Genomic DNA, 15,845 nt, shown 5'->3' with positions numbered 1-15,845 from the left:
TTGCCAATCCCGGGGGAGGCTCTGCATCTGACACACCCACATCTCTTAGACCGGAGGAACTTTTCTGTGACTGAGGCGAGTCTAGAGCCCGTTCTAAAAGGACCCAGGACAACCGATGATCGTCAAGTGATTTTTTTTCAATTTACCACCTATCTTTTTTAAATTTTTTTAATATTTTATTTCTCTTTATTTATTTTTATTTTAGAGAGAGAGAGACTGCAACTGGGGCACAGGGGCAGAGGGGGAGGGACAGAGAATAGCTTAAGCAGACTCCACACTCAGTGCAGAGCCCAATGCAGGGCTGGATCCCGTGACCCTGGGATCATGACCTGAGCCGAAAATCAAGAGTTGGATGCTCAACTGACTGAGCGCCCCCCCGGGCGCCCCTCAATTTACCACGTAACTTAATATGATTGTGCTCTGTGAATCATTCCTTTGAAATCATCCTAGTGCTTTGTTTTGTTGTTCTGTAAGCCGGCAACTGTAAGCTGGTATTTATATCATTTAACAACTCCATGTTGTATGTGTCTGTTTGCTTTGTTGTTGAGCACACTGTTTAGTCTGAGAATTCAGAAGGACAAACTGTTCAACAGGATGACAGCGGCTTGTAACCTGGCCAGGGTTGGGGAAGGGCCTCCTGATGCCTGACTCTTGGTGCCACCTAGAAACGATGATAGAGAGTTTGACAGGTGGCACCTTTACTCACCGGCCTCCCCTGCACTTTCTAGATGGCCTAGTGAACGTGAACACGGGAGTTTCCATCCGAAACCAGATCAGCTGGAGCTGCACACCACACTCAGTGGGTTCCAGGTGAAAACGCAGCATCGGATCCTGAGACCCGCGGGGGATCAAAGGCAGATTTTCTACTGGGAGAACATGGCCTTCGTGCAAAAGCCCCAGGAGATCGCAGCAGTTCTCACTGAAGAAATCATTGTTTACAAATACATTTCGGAAAAATATATGGGCTCGGCTGACTTTTAAAGGTTTTTTCCAGTAGAATGCTTTCAGGACTTGGTCAGGGCTCTCAGACACAGCTCACCTGAGCCAAGCCAAATACACGCCTTGCCACGCGGCCTTGCGGCAAAATTTACATTCTGTTCCTCTTTGCTCCCCTCTAATTCCAGAAATGAAAGCTTCCAAGGATGATTTTTACGTACCTTGGTGATGGCTTTTTCCTGTGTTCGGGGACCAGTACCCTCCCCGCCCTTGTGGCGGACAATTATTCTTGATTAATTTGGCATTGAACTTCAGTGTTGAATGAGACCCCCTATAGTTCACGGAGCCCATGTCTCTGAATATATTACTGAAGAGACCAGAATGAAAAGAGACGGAGGGTTTTTGTTTTTGACAACATCACACTGTTGGTGAGGATGAGGTAAGAATAAGAACCGGGTATGGCAAACCAGTTAGCTGTTCACCTAACCCATGCCGTTTTCTTCCTGAGCACTCAGGGGCATGGCATTTTAGAGTCCCCGGCAGCTAGATGTGGCCACGGATTTGACGAAGTTCAAGCCCAGGGACACGGGCAGACATGAGGTACTCAACAATATGTGAAGACCCAACGCAGGAGACCTCTCCACCCAAGAGTCTCCGTACTCTTTCTTCACCTGCTGACTTGGTGTAGACGGGCACGCCAACTTGGAGACAATCAATCCAAGATGGGAAGCGCAGGTTTTCCCGAATCACTGACCGGGGAAGGGCTCCTCACTCGCCAGGAACACCGTTTTGGGATTTTACGTGAGAGAGTGAGGGTAAGACATAAGCTTCCACGCCTTGGAGCCATCACGCATTAGCCTTACCTTGACTACCGTGCCAGGTATGGGCTGGCTGCACAAGCATGTGTATGTGTGTGTGTATGTGTGTGTGTGTGTGTGCACGCATGGTACGCCCTAACACTGTCTTCTGAAAAACCACCCGCAGTCATACCAATTCAGAAGACAACCACTATCACCAACAAAGTGTGCTAAACACACGACAATGAAAAAGTAAAGCCCAAACAAGTCTGCTATCGGCGCTGATTATGCCCTCATGGTTACCGTGGCGGTGTTGTGGTTCTGGTGTACGTTCTCCTCCGAGAACCCAGGGGTCCAACAGTTGTGAAAGGTGCATCTGGCACTTGGAAGCGGGGACGTGTTACTACCGCCCGCTTCACACACGGCGGTAAGTCCTGCCAGAGCTGAACGGGACTGTCAGGCGTGTTTAGGCGCAGGTGTGTTCGTGGAGAACAGATCCGCCTCAAGAATGAGCAAGTCCCTCTTGTTTTCCGGGACTTGTGCGGAAAAGCTATTCCTAAGACGCCTGCCACTATTTCCTTTAGTAAGAGTAATTTGTTACGACTAATTTATCATTTTATTATTTATTTATTTTTTATGCATTAATTTGCTATTAATTTGTTGTTTATTTTTATTAAGTAAAAATGAGTAAAAAAAAAATAATAATCTCAAACCGGAATACGTTCGTGCCTGGACCATCTGTAAAAGCAGCCTGTATGACCGATAGCGACACTGCAGCCTGCTGTCCGTGCGCCCGTGACTTCCCAGGTGCGCAAACCCTCCAGAATTCTGTGCCCTAGAGAATGAGACAAGGTCTCAGTCACAAGGCCAGGTTCTGAGAGAGGTCTCTGGCCCCGTCACTTGCTCGTTGTTCGGCTCGTTCACTCTCTCGTGGAAAGCCTACTGTAAAGCCTCTCGTGTCACCGTGGTACCAATCAACATCTCTCTTACGTTTTTCAACCCAAAATATGTAAGGTCTTCAGGGGTCAAACTTCGGCGCCCTGTCCTCAACCTGGAACTTCTATATTGTTCATCGCATGGAACCCACATTGAAGATGGCTGGTGACTGCTGTCCAGATGGCTGGGTTCAAAATCCTGATTTCTCGGCCTTGGCACTATTAATATTCGGGACTGGATGCTCCTTGGTTGGGGCTGAGAGCCTCCCTTGCCCTGCAGGTCACCGTGCAGCACCCCCGGCCTCTGCCCGCTTCGTGCCAGCAGCTCCCTCCCCCGACACTGACAACAGCAAATGTCTCCAGACAGGGCTACGTGTCCCCTGGGGGGCAATCTTGCCCCCTTTGAGAATGACTGCTCTGCACCAACAGAACAGCAAGGTAACAGAAACACCTAACTTCTACCTTCTGATCGCTTTACAAAATATTAGCACCACAAAATCGTACATTTCAAAGGGAACTTAGAAATCAGCGAATGCTGCTGTGGCATCCGCTCCAGAAACCCTCACACAGAGCCGGCCCCACGACCTCTGGGGTTCCGGAGCGCTGGGGGCCTGACCGACTCTTCCGGGACCTGTTTACTTGGAGACGACAGGACTGACCATAAACAAACCAAATCCTGGGGGCATATTAGCTCCTGAAAGAGAAATGGGGGAGGTCTTGCAAATACCAGAAATGGCATTCACTCCAGAAATGGCTTATGCCAGCTTGTACTGAATGCTCACGAACCACTTCCTTAATCTCAAATGCTCTAGTGTTTCTCAGTTCTGATTAAGGAATCGTGAGATTGTAATCAGCACGTCATTCAATAGCAAACCACTTACCTGGGTGGCACGCAGATTGAGTTTTCAGTAGATGCTTCATTGATAGAGTATTTGATGTGCTTGATACTTTACAGCCAGAATGGCTGTAATTGAGTGTCGATTTCTAACTATCGATTTCTAATGGGATTCAATGTCGACTTCTAACCTCATTCATTTTGACTATCTGCCCAAATCACACTTTCTCGCGTTCCCGCCCTTTACGCTTCTATCCCAGGCACCCCAGACATCCCTCTTCCTGTACACGTTTGCACATATGCATCTGATGAAAGACGTTTGGGTTCTTCAAATAGTTAAACACAAATACGATTTTTTCAACACATTCTTTCCTTGATGTCTTTAACTCATCAGTATTGCAAGAGAAAACGTAAGTATTGAAACAGTTGCATTTCCCTTGGCTGTGAAAAGATGCATAGTCAGCAGGTAACATCTCCTATGGACTGAATGCGTGGGCTTCCCCCTCCCGCAAAATTCATATACTAAATCCTAATCCCCAAGGTGATAGCGTCAGGAGGTGGAGACTCTGGAAGAAATTTGGTCATGAGGGTGGAGGTCTCACAAATGGGATTTGTGCCCTTTATAAAATAAACCCCAGAGAGCTCCGTCCACCCTTTTGTCACGGGAGGGCACAGAGAGAACCCAGCCACCTATGAACCAGGAAGGAGGCCCTCACCAGCCCCGGCGGACTTTCTCCAGAACTGTGAGAAATACATTTCTGTGGCTTGTCAGCTACCCTATTGATGGTATTATGTTGTAGCGGCCCAAAGGACTAACATAGCACATGGGTGGGTTCTTATTCGAGCCCCTATGTTCATAACCCGCATAGACGATATACCACAGAATTGGCCTTGACCCTCGGTAGGTTTTCATATCCCACGGCAGCGCCCTGGTGGCCTTTGGGAGCTGTTTGGGACAGGAGCAGTCATATGACCGTCCACAGTTTGGGGTCTGTTTCGTCCAAAGTGCAAGGCTTGGTATCCTTGAACAGGTAGGAAACCCTACCACCCGCATTGACTCCAGTGGCAACTGGCACCATGTGGCACTTCTATAACCAATTGCTCTCTTAGCCGTGTTCGTTCACCGAAAAGATTCAAAGCGTTGTAAGCAAACCGGAACGGCACGGATGCTTGGGGCTCTCGCTGAGATGATGGGACAGTGAGGAGAAGAGTCAGAGCTCATTCGCATCGGCTGTCCTACCGTCCCCGTCACGCCTCCTGCTCAGTTCCCGTGCCGGCCCCTTGTTTATCTCTCTGATCTGAGGAGCTCACGCCTGGGACCTCTCTTCTTTCCATCTGCAATCACCCCACTGATAAGCTCATCAAGCCTCATGGTTTCAACCTCGTCTGCATATAGATTCATCCCACATTTGAATCTCCATCCTGGCACTTTCCCCTGAAGTCTAGAGACTTCCGCACAGCAGCTGTTCAGCAGCACCAGCCCCTGTATTCAAACATCTAAAACCTGCTGTGATCCCAACTTTGCTCTCACCTAACCCCCAAATCGGTTCCTTCTTGTTGTTTTCCCATCTCCGTAAAGGAGAACTCCATCCTTCCATTTCAACAGCCAGAAGAGGTGGACTGGCTCTTGGCTCCTCCCCGGCTGTCATAATGCACATGGCATGTGACAGCAATTCCCACTGACTCTAGAGTTAAAACACACCCAGAATCCGATGTCTTCCTCCTGACCCCATGGCTGTCACTCTCATCCAAGCCACGGACATCTTTCATTGAGGTACAAGTATATATACAGTGAAATGCACCGATCTTAAGTGTGTGATCGAAACAACGAGTTTTACAAATGTCAAAGGAAGCTCTCCAGTCTCCTCAGACTCTCCACCTCTTCAAATTTTGCCTACCCTAAAATTGGGACTATATTCTCCTACGTTTTGTATCTAGAGTATTATATGTAGACAGGGAGACAAAAAGAAGTAAAAACTGACCAGCGCCTTGCTGACCTGTGAGACAAAATCGAGAAAACTAACATAGGGTTAGCAAGAGACTCAAAACTAAAGGAGGTGTAGAATCAGGTAGGAAAATATTTTTGAAACAAAACCTGTAAATTGTTGTTGACAAATATCAACGAAGAGTTCTAAAAAGCCAGAAAATGTCACGCAGAATCCATTTAAAAAGAAAACGACTCTGCATATGCATATCAGAGTAAAACTTTGAAGCTAAAATATAACAATCAGTCTTAAAAGCAAATGGAGGTTTGTGTCTTGGGGGAAGAAGAGGGGTGAGGGACAGGGGCCTGAGGTGAGGCCTCACCAAGGGTACCATTTACCCTTGCCCCCACAAGCTTGAAAAGTCGGGAACATTTTTGATCCAGAAGCTATGGTTTGTGATGAAAATCTTCATCATTCGGAATGATCCTTATTCCCTCACCCCAACATGGAAGGCGTTTACAGGCTTCACCACCCAAAGAGGGGGGTAGTCTTTACCTTTAAAAGAGAGATGGGAATGTACATGGGATTTTGTGTAAAATACGTATATATATATATATATATATATATATATATATATTCATAGAACACCCTTCATAGGATAGAGTCAAAGACCCAAACAAGCTTGCTTTCTGTTCAGAGAAAAGGTGAATTAAAAACAAAAGAAAGGAAGAAAGAAAAAGATGAATTTAGTTTGAAATTATTCTTTCAGGGTGAAGACGGGCAAAATTCAGGCCTAAATAAGTGTAAATGATGAGGCTTTTATCCTTTACTCCCTTGGTAGAGGCCAAGAGTCTGATGCTCCACCAACTGAGCCACCCGAGCACCTCTCCTTCTCACATTTCCTTAATGGTGGTGTCCTTTAGGAGCGGAATTTTAAATTTTAGTCAAATTCAATTAATCCAATACATTTTATTTATGCTTAGTGCTTTCTCTCCACCTCTTCAAATTTTGCCTACCCTAAAATTGGGATTATATTCTCCTATGTTTTGTATCTAGAGTATTATATTTAGACTTTGTAATGGTTGAGTGAATGATTCATTTCGAGTAAAAATTTTATGTGGTGTGAGCTAAGGATCAAAGTTCGTTTTCTTCCACATGGATATTCAGTTGTCCCAGCACGGTTTGTTAAAAAGACTTTCCTGTGTCCATTGAAATAACTTGGCCCCTTTTTCAAAAATTAGGTGATTGTGTGTGTATGGGTCTATTGGGGAGTTGGATTTTTCTTTCCTTTCAGAACTTTAAAAGTGCTGGTTCACTGTTTTCTGTAATTCTCATGAGAAGATGGGTGTCATTTATTTTTTTAAATATAATTTGTTGTCAAATTGGTTTCCATACAACACCCAGTGCTCATACCAACAAGTGCCCTCCTCAATGCCCATCCCCACTTTCCCCTCTCCTCCAACCCTCTCCACCCTCAGTTTTTCCTTGGTCCTTAAGAGTCTCTTATGGTTTGCCTCCCTCCCTCTCTGTAACTTTTCCCCCCCACCCTCCTCGTTAGTATAGTGGTTAGTATTCCCCACCGGTCATTCATTTTTTTTTTAATGTTTATTTATTTTTGAGAAAGAGAGACAGAGCTCAAGCTGGGGAGAGGCAGACAGAGAGGGAGACCCAGAATCCGAAGCAGGCTCCAGGCTCTGAGCTGTCAGCACAGAGCCCGACAGGGGGCTCGAACCCATGAACCATGAGATCATGACCTGAGCCTAAGTCAGACACTTAACCAACTGAGCCACCCAGGCACGCCAGGTGTCATTTATTTTATTGTTACCCTCTACGTCCTGGGTCTTTTTCCTCCATCTGCTTTTAAGATATATTTTTATATCCATTTCTGTATTGCTTTCCTCCGTGAACTCCATCAATAACTGAAATATCCTGACTTCTTTTGCATATTTACGTTGACTGTTGTGTATTTTTCCCGCTTTTAAGAAAGCTTCATGTGGGCATGGATATTTTGTATTTTGTTTATTTTTGTAACCCTTTCACCTGAAAGAGTACTTGGCTGTTAGTGAACTCTTGGAATTTGTTGAAAGAATGAAGCTAAATCTACAAAATCTATTTTATTCCAGAATCAGTATTAAGTATTTTAAACATTTGTAAATATTCCTTTATTTATTCACCTAGTCTTTAAGTTTATCAAGAATACCTATGTTCTATTAATGACATCATAGAATGGTATTTGAATTATGTTCTCAAGTCATACCATGACACCTAGAATAAATTACAGAACACGACTTTTCCTGATGTCCCTTGTCGAAGGAAAAAAATTTATTCGTGACACTTGTTAAAACAGTAAGGCAGACTTTATTCAGGACCATTAGGATAGATGCAGGGACCACTGCCATGGGGTTTGGGAGTAGGGGAGAGTCATCGGGCTCAACTCCAAATACAACAAGGAGAAGTGGGAATTTATAGTCGAAGGGCAGGGTGAGGTTGCTAGTGGACCGAAGATTACTAAAAGGAAGCATTAGGGTAAGGGAGATTCTAGCTAAACCAACCCAGCAGGATTCTTGGTGGTGGCACTCTGGGAAGGTCAGACATCACCGGGGGGGGGGGGGGGGGGGGGGCAGGGGGAGAGTGGGGGGGACAGTGCGAGAGGAGAAACTTGGCCAGATATTGAAGGCAGGGGATTCTAGCTAAACTGTTTTAGCAGGATTCTTGCTAAAACGGGGCTCCTGAGGACATACCCAAGAACAGAGCCTAGTTGAAGGAGTTCAGAGAAGCCTGACCTGACCAGAGTTTGGTCAAGGAGAGGCTTGTCTTGGTCTGCTGGGGCAGCTAAAACAAAACACCATAAACTGGGTGGTTTATCTGTCCCAGTGTTAGAGTCTGACCAGTCCAAGGTCAAGCTGCTGGCATGGCCTGGTCGGGTGAGGACTTCCTTTTGGTTGCTGATTTCCCACTGGGTCCTTACATGGTGGGGAACAGGAAGAGGAAGCAAGCTCTCTCCCGACTCTACGAGGGCATGATGAATCCCACCCCAACGATCTCATTCAGTCCCAGTCATCTCCCCAGATGTCCCTCTTGGGACACCGTCACACAGCAGGACTGGGTTTCAACGTATGGATTTGGACCTGGAGGGAAGGTGGTCACAAATATTTAGTCCATAACAAGAATCTTTATCACCTTTTAAATACTTTAAATACTGAGAAGCTTGTAAAAATTATACTCTGCAATTTTTTCCACTCCAAATAGGATATACAGCATCCATATGATTTTATTTAATGTCCAGTGAAATTGCGATAAATAACATTTCCGCATCTCACTGTGATATAATGGCATCCTCAAACCTCCGGGGCTTTGCAGGGTTTACACTGCTCTGCAAAATTAACTCAGATGGCTCTGCTTTTATATTTTTATCTGTTTTCCAAGTTATTGAAACTTTCCACTTTAGATCCATTTAAGTAAAATAACCATGATTACGGAAATCTTTCTAAGCATTGCAGGCTTCCCTGATCTAAAGTGGGATAGAAAATTGCTCTCCTTGTTTATGACTCTGGGCATCTCGGACCTCCTGTCATTCCTCTCTCTTTCTCTGCTCTGCTTTTTTTGTTTTGTTTTGTTTTAATTTATTTATTTAAATTCAAGTTAGTTAACATACTATGTAGTATTGGTTTCAGGAGTAGAACCCGGTGATTTATCACTTGCATGTGACACCCAGGGCTCATCTCAACCAGTGCCCTCCTTCATGGGTGTGAGGGCGACCTGGCTGCGACGTCTGTCACCCCATTGACCGCCAGGGTTGATTGGGCTGATCTGGCTGGCTAGGCGGGGGTCCCCTTCCTCCTTCGCCTCTCCATGTGCCTCCCTCCCGAAGCTGTGCACTCGGTCGAAGAGGATGACCTTCCCCGACAGAGGAGGACCGTTCTTCCGTCAAGGGTGTACGAGTAGCCGCGCTCCCCTGCTAGAACCTCCAAACAAGCTCACGAGTGCCCTCCTTCATGCCCATCACCCGTCTAGCTCATCCCTTACCCACTGCCCTTCCGGCCACCCTGTTTGTTCTCTGTATTTACGAGTCTCTTACAGTTTGCCTCTCTGTTTTTATCTTACTCTTCCTTCCCTTCCCCTAGGTTTATCTGTTGTGTTTCTTAGAACCATGCGATATTCGTCTTTCTCTGACTGACTTATTTCGCTTTGCATAATACACTCTAGTTCCATCCGTATTGTTGCAAATGACAAGATCTCATTCTTTTTGATCGCCGAGTGATACTCCATCGTATATATAAACCACATCGTCTTTATCCAATCATCACTTGATGGACATACGGGCTCTTTCCACAGTTTGGCTAATGTTGACAGTGCTGCTATAAGCTATGAGCTTCACCGCTGATGGCTTTAAGCTGATGTCCCCGGTTATTGGCTGGGTGTGGCTCCGCATAGCACTGGGGTTTGGGGGCGGGGGCGGGGACTGGCGGGTACAGGGAGAAGATAAGCCAGCTTGGTCCTCCTTCTATCTAGCTCCAACGGCAAGGGCTGTATGGTTGAATCATATCTAGCAGGATAACCACTCTCCTCCTTCCTCACTCTTTAACTTCCTTTCCTAGTTAAAGCATTAACTATGCTCTAGTTAATATCCTGAGTGGTACTAGTGTGTCTCCGCCTTCAAAAGTCCCCAGAGACCCCTGCTGAGTGTTCAGGTGGAGGATTCGTCACGGTGATTTGGGGACCGGAGGTATTTTGCCATTTGTGTGATGTGAATTTTGGCCTCCCCGAATTAGTCAGACACATAAGGAAATGACGTCAAATTTAAGAGAAAAAATATCCTGTATCTTTTCATGGGAGGCTCTTCTTTTAGATTAATTTGCACTCCCGGCCCCCCTTTCTGCCCACCCACTCCTTCCACATAGAGGTAACGCAAGCGATCTGATTGGCAAACTCGGGGAAGAAATCGGGCCTATCCTGTTGGCCCCTTGGCTCTGCTTTGTGCGGAAATCTGTCTGAAGGAAGCACCCATTCTCTCATCCTCTGTGTCACAACTTTTCAAGGGCAGGGGGAGTTGCCGATCAATAACCGGCAGGGTTTGATTTGGGGCTGCTGAACAGGAAGCCCATTTTGCCAGGGATGGGAACCGTTCCGTGCAAACAGCCTTATTATTAGAAAAGGCAGCTCTTTCCCTCTCCGTCTCTTTGACTTCTCGCTCTCTTAATCACTGCCAAATGTGGAGACAGGGAAGACAGTCATTAACTCTTTGAAAACCCTATCTACAGTTTACAGAGCACACGTGTCACATGATGTTCTCACTGGCATACGTTTATATGTCCCAGGACAATCCCGGCATCCGTTATGGGGAATATAATTCCCAAGGGAGAAGTGGCTGACTCTTTTGCGCTTGTGCACCTTGAAAATATTTCCCCACAACGTGAATTTAGAAAGAATGACCCATATGAGAAAAGGGATGTACAACTCGTCTCATCCACCATGACCCAGATGTGTGCTGTCCCCGTGCTGGGCAATGCGATTCCTCATACCGTTTAAGATTTTCTAAAAGGAAAACCATTAAACTGTGGTGGGTTTTAAAATGCACCCCCCCCACCTGAAGACAGCTACCTCCCAATCCTCTGAACCTCTCTACATGTTACCTTCAGTGCTGGGAAGGGGGTCTTTGCAGATGTGACTAAGTTAAGGACCTTTCATTTTTTTTTTTTAATTTTTTTAATGTTTATTTATTTTTGAGAGGCAGAGACAGAGCGTGAGCAGGGGAGGGGCGGAGAGAGTGGGAGACACAGAATCCGAAGCAGGCTCCAGGCTCTGAGCTGTCAGCACAGAGCCTGACGCAGGGCTCGAACCCACAAACCGTGAGATCATGACCTGAGCCGAAGTCGGACGCCCACCCGACTGAGCCCCCCAGACACCCCATGAAGGCTCTTTCAGTGGGGAGATTATCCGGGTGGACCCTAAATGCAATCACATGCATCGTCGCAGAGAGATATTCCACACACTCGGGAGGAAAGGAGATGTGACCACAGAGGCAGAGATCGGAGTGCTGTGGCCACAAGCCTAGGAACACAGCAGACCCCAGAAGCCCGGAGGGGAGATAGCAAATTCTCCCCCAGGCCTGCAGAGGGAGTATGGGCCTGCTAACACTGGCAGCTTGATTTGGGCCCAGTGAAAGGGATTTCAGACGTCTTCCTGGCCTCCGGAACAGTGACAGAAGAAACCTCAGGCCCCTTGGACCTACCAGGTTTATGGCTGTTCATTACAGCAGCAACAGGAAACCAGCACAGAACCGACGTCTGCTATTCACTTGCGCAGAAGAACAGCATCCCCCGCACGCTGGACCCACTGGGGTGGTGCGGGTGATAACCTGCCGGCTGCACACAGCCGACTCTTACTGCAGACGGGGGACCCGGGTGCTAACCTGATGACTGGACCCAGCTGACTCTTACTGCAGAGGGGGGACCCGGGTGCTAACCTGCCGACTGGACCCAGCCGACTCTTACTGCAGAGGGGGGACCCGGGTGCTAACCTGCCGACTGGACCCAGCTGACTCTTACTGCAGACGGGGGACCCGGGTGCTAACCTGCCGACTGGACCCAGCCGACTCTTACTGCAGAGAGCAGATTGTCTAAACCCATGGTCTCAGCTTGTCTAACACAAGTGCTAGAAACAACACAAATTTAGTTTTGGCTGACTCTGAAATACATTAAATTTGTTACAACAATGACAGTACAAAAAAAAAAGTGATTTTTTAAAAAACTACTCTTGGTTTCAAAAAGCCCAATATTTGTGGGTCATAATTTGTCTGTCATGGGCGTGCGTGGATGTGTATACATACGTGTGCACGCATACGAGCTTTCCAACCAAATGTTAAGAAAATTGAAGTTAACCTGCCATGGCTTCTCTTACTGGAAATTTCTAATCGAGGGCTTCAATTTTCTCCCTCATTCAAACCATCTCACGGCACACAGACGCAGCACAAATGAGAGGTGGAGAACTTCGTTCGCATGGTTCCTAGTTTAGCTGTGCTATTTATTGATATTCATACCCTGCAGAACATTTCTTTCAGTATTAAATACCAGGTAGGACTTTTTTTCCAAGGGTCGTTCAAGTGACTACCGTTCTGATTTTACATATTTATCACAATCGTGACAATTTATGAACGAAATAGCAAAGAATCAAACTGTCTAAAATCTAGTAAACCTGCTAGAAACAATAAGAAAAGTCAACCGCTGCAAAGCACAGAAACTGAAATCCATCAGAAGTCACAGTTGCTGAGCACGTGGAAGGGTGTTTCGAAAAAACCAAGGTAATCACCCAGGATCCTCAGAATCAAGGAAAACACTCGGTGGAACGAATTCAGCAAAATCAATTTTTAAAAAATCAGCATGTCAAGGGGCACCTGGGGGGCTCAGTCAGTTGAGCGTCCGACTTCAGCTCAGGTCATGATTTCACAGTTCGTGGGTTCGAGCCCCACATCGGGATCTGTGCTGACAGCTCGGAGCCTGGAGCCTGCTTCCGATTCTGTGCCTCCCTCTCTCTCTCCCCCTCCCCTGCTCACGCTCTGTCTCTCTCTCAAAAATAAACATTAAGGGGCCCCTGGGTGGCTCAGTCGGTTAAGCATCCGACTTTGGCTCCGGTCACGATCTCGCGGTTCGTGAGTTCGAGCCCCGCGTCGGGCTCTGGGCTGATGGCTCAGAGCCTGGAGCCTGCTTCCGATTCTGTGTCTCCCTCTCTCTCTGCCCCTCCCCCGTTCATGCTCTGTCTCTCTCTGTCCCAAAAATAAATAAATGTTAAAAAAAAAAAAAACTTTTAATAAATAAATGAGTATGTCAAAAAAAAAAATCACTACCTCTCTCATACGTCAATTACAACCAATAAGGAAAAAAAATTAAAAATCTTAAATCATAAAATCCAGGGGCGCCTGGGTGGCGCAGTCGGTTAAGCGTCTGACTTCAGCCAGGTCACGATCTTGCGGTCCGTGAGTTCAAGCCCCGCGTCGGGCTCTGGGCTGATGGCTCAGAGCCTGGAGCCTGCTTCCGATTCTGTGTCTCCCTCTCTCTCTGCCCCTCCTCCATTCATGCTCTGTCTCTCTCTGTCTCAAAAATAAATAAATGTTAAAAAAAAAAAAAAACTTTTAATAAATAAATGAGTATGTCAAAAAAAAAATCACTATGTCTCTCATACGTCAATTACAACCAATAAGGAAATAAAATTAAAAATCTTAAATCATAAAATCCACCAAAAGATAACTTACATGGAATTAAGTTTGGCGATAACGTCTACAGCACGTTACTCAGGCGCTAGGGAAAGCGAGAATTTCCGTTTGCTCAGAAACTTTCACGGTGGTCACATTTTTCAGCTATCATCCGCTGCGATCCATGTAATTGTCAGACAGAAAACAGACCAATGTTCGCTTTCTCAAGTAGCCTCAGGACACTGGCTGAAACAAAATGTCACTAATTCGTGCAAATCACTGGCTGCCGCGTGAAGTCTTCCCCTTAGCTGAGGACGTGTGTTTAAACCTAAGGGTTTCTGGGCCCCTGGGTGGCTCAGTCGGTTAAGCGTCCGACTTCGGCTCCGGTCACGATCTCGCGGTCCGCGAGTTCGAGCCCCGCGTCGGGCTCTGGGCTGACGGCCCAGAGCCTGGAGCCTGCTTCCGATTCTGTGTCTCCCTCTCTCTCTGCCCCTCCCCCGTTCATGCTCTGTCTCTCTCTGTCTCAAAAATAAATAAAACGTTAAAAAAAATTAAAAAAAAATAAACCTAAGGGTTTCTAACCTGCAAAATGGAAAGGAATGGTCTTCTCCTTGTGTGTTTTTCTTCTTGGACACCTCGAGGTTCTTCTTCCTCCGTGCTGTATAGGGTGTTGACGTCTGTGCTAATCGGGACCCGAGTCCCCCTCTGCCCTTGCCGCAGTCGGCGCCCCCTGTCACTCAGGTGCACGAACCTTCCAGAGGAAGGGCTCCCACTCTTTGTGCTGCGTGTAAGTTGGCCCTCCCGCTTCCCATAAATGCCGTGGCCGTGTTTATAGGCTTTTGAAAAGGTCTGGGGAGGCCTCGTGGGGGGAGGTCAGCCTACCGAATGAGAACCCAGCAGCGGAGGCCAAGGGAGAGCCCGGGGTGCCCCCTGGCGTGTTGACGCCGTGGGGGGCTGGCCCGTCGGGCACACAGCTCTCTGCCAGCAGACTGGAACTAAATTCTTAGACATTCCTGGGCTGCCAAAAAAGGCCATCATGGGAGTTTCCCGAAGGAGCCATGAATTGGATGTTAGTGTCTTTCGTCTGAAAGTAGTTTTTGTCAGACCCCGGGGAGGCGGGGGAGTCTCTTCAGACGCATTTTTCTAATTGTGGCTCTTTTCTCTTCCTCTGACAAAAAAAAAAAAAAAAAAAAAAAAAAGACCAGCACTGACACCGGAGTGTCCTGAGCAAGTGTTTCGGGACAAGCGGGATGCCAGGTGGGCAGATGCCCGCCGCTCGGATGGAAACCGACTGTCCCCTGCCGGGCCGGGACCCCTGTCCTTTGCTCTCAAGGAGGTGCCGCCCCTGCCCGGACCCTGTGCTGTCGTCCGGCTCACCGTCCGCTCTCTGCCTCTCTGACGTGGACCCCAATTCTTGCTGCTCTAGGGACCACGGTCCTCGACCTCTGCCCGTGACGATGGCAGCCGGGGACACCGCTGTCCCCTGGCCCTGGGTCTTCCCTGTCCCACGACCTTTTATTTTCAAGGTGAACATCCACTGCTCTTGAACACACGCTTCGCACATCCTTTTTAGCCTCAACAGAGGTGTTTGGGGATTTCACGTCTCAGTCCCACCGCATTAGCGTCGAATTTGTCTGTGCCCTTAAGAGAAAAAAAAACATTAAGTTCTGTCGTGCAGTTGGCATTCAGATCTAATGAGACTGAGTTTCAATACTACCTTCAATACTAAGAAGTAACCCGATTAGCCTGAAATCAGGGGTAATTCCAGAACATTCTCTCCGTGTCACACACAAAAGTTCCAGTTTTTTTTATCTCTGTTTTACCTTTTTTTCTTTTTTTTTAATAAAAGAGCAACATCAGACACCGCCCTAACACGCTTTCTTCAGGGCAACTTTAAATAGAATTGATTATCCCTGAATAAGCATCAACTGAGAAGTGGGGAAAAAAAAACCTACAATTTTTCAAAGAAATTATCAGGGGTCTTCAGTAACTACCAACTTTTTTGAGCATTTCTGACACATGAATAAAAAAGCAGGCACAGTATGGAAACCAATTTGACAATAACTTTCATATTATTTAAAAAATAAAAATAAATACACACATACATAAGTAAATTTTTGAAAAAGTAGGCACACAAGAACTCCAACTTGAATGTACTTTATGGTCGGAAGGCCATCACCCCCGTGACAAAGGGTTTCCGAGGGAGTCAGGACCCCCTTGTCCTGTTTC

Source organism: Leopardus geoffroyi, chromosome A1, assembly GCF_018350155.1.
Source record: "Leopardus geoffroyi isolate Oge1 chromosome A1, O.geoffroyi_Oge1_pat1.0, whole genome shotgun sequence".
NCBI classification, from domain to species: Eukaryota; Metazoa; Chordata; class Mammalia; order Carnivora; family Felidae; genus Leopardus; species Leopardus geoffroyi.
The sequence above is the reverse complement of the archived record's forward strand: the minus strand, read 5'-3'. Positions refer to the sequence as shown.